We start from the raw sequence: 2,009 nt of genomic DNA, 5'->3' as shown, positions 1-2,009 counted from the left end.
AATAAACATGGTCTTTTTACCACAGGTACATCCATCAGGATTCAAATAGAAACCAGATGAACAGGTTTTGTTGCAGGGATTGAGAGTAGTGACAGTTATAGTAATAGTTCTAGTGCTATCATTAGCATTGTCTTGATCTGACACTCCATTTCTTGCCATCACTTGTATTTCATATGTTGTGAATGGAGTTAATCCCATTAGTGTGTAGTTTGTATGTACTGTACTATATTCAATGACATTGATTGAGCTGTTAATGCTGATGACATAATAAAGATCAGTTCTGCCTCCATTATAAGTAGGCTCAAGCCAAGCAAGGCTAATAATAGTTTCTGTAACTGAAGTGTTTGTTAAGTTCTGAGGTGAGCTAGGAGGAGCTAAATTTAAAAAATATTTTCATTGTATGTTGATTAAAATTATACTCACACTACTTACCAGTGCAGCTCACAGCGACACCTTCATGAGCTGCTCTATAATAACCAGACAAACACTGGCAGGATACAGAACCAGGACTAGCTGAGTAGCTATTATTAGGACAAATTTTACAATCACTGTCTCCTGCGAATGGCTTGTAGGTGCCTTCTTGACAAGCTACAGTGGACATAAATTAATGATTACTATGACAAAAAATTAAAAACTAAAGTGGCCACAAATAACAAGTTGTGGGCTTAGCCATAACATTTAACACTAAAGTAAGCATTCATAAATAAAAATCTGTACCTTGACAAACTGTACCATTAGCTTCATATCCAGGGTTACATTGACATGAAGCTGATCCAATCCACACTCCTAATAACCTACAACTTATACTTAAACTATTTGATGATGTAGGACTAGCATTATCAATGCAAGTAGCATTCACATTTTTATCTGGATCAAAGCCCCCTTGGGGAGCTACTGTCTCTGGATAGATAGTTTTATTCAATACTTGATAAGGACAGACATTGTAGAATATGACAATTCGATTAATGACAGTACAAGATCCTTGGTCCCATATAGCCAGATATAGACCAGAACTAGATACAGCAAATGACTCAGAGTCTGTAGTAGCCCCTTCCTCAGCAGTGTGTATCAGACGAACACCAGCATATGAATAATAAGTTATATTTCCTCTATCCATCTCATCTGGTTTATTTGTTTCAAATGTCTGCACTTCAAGTGCCTGCTGCTGGGCACACTGCTGGTTTGAGCATATCAAATTTGATGAAAAAGTTACATTGATTCTTAATTGGCTTATTCCTGGTTCACTAATATTAATGTATTGTGTTACTAGCCAATTGCTCTGGGGTAAAGATGATCCTCCTGGAATCAAAGTAGCACAAATGTTGATTCGATGTAGGCACTGTACCCCTTGATTACCCTCGTACCACTACATGAGATAATAACAATAAAAATAATAACAAGGAATAGAACTTACAGCATCAACAAAACCACCAGCACCAGGTCGAGTAGATCCCCCTCCATCATAATCAATAGTCAGCCATGTCCTATTTTCTCCTTCTGCTCCAACAAGAAAAGTTGACCTGTAGTTCTGTGAGTCCAGTAGGATCCTTTCATTAGGAAAGGTGACATTTCTTATTGGTATATCTGAACAATCAGGGTCAGCATCATCAGGAGCAACACTTTGAGAAGAGACACACTGAAAGAAACTTAAACTGCCAAGCAGTAAAAGTGAAATACAGAAGAGAGCAGGCATATTCTGAAGTGTACGTACGTGTTCTACGTCCACTCAGCAAATTGTTGGCTAATAATAGCACTATTATTACTATAGGTATTCACTATATCATAATAGAGGTATACCGCTATAGGTATCCATGCCTTATGTATGACTGTTATTATCATTAGAGCCACTAGCAATAACATTACCATTAACATAGCAATAACATTAAGATTAATGTAGCAATAGTGTATTTTTATTATATTGCTAATAATAATTGTGACAAGTATAAAGAACACAATAAATAATAAAAATGTTTCTTGGTATTATAACTCCCTCCTTTCCTTAGATATAA

The sequence above is a fragment of the Amphimedon queenslandica genome, unplaced genomic scaffold (genome assembly GCF_000090795.2).
Source record: "Amphimedon queenslandica unplaced genomic scaffold, v1.1 AMPQUscaffold_13484, whole genome shotgun sequence".
Taxonomy (NCBI): Eukaryota; Metazoa; Porifera; class Demospongiae; order Haplosclerida; family Niphatidae; genus Amphimedon; species Amphimedon queenslandica.
Note: the sequence above shows the minus strand (reverse complement) of the source record.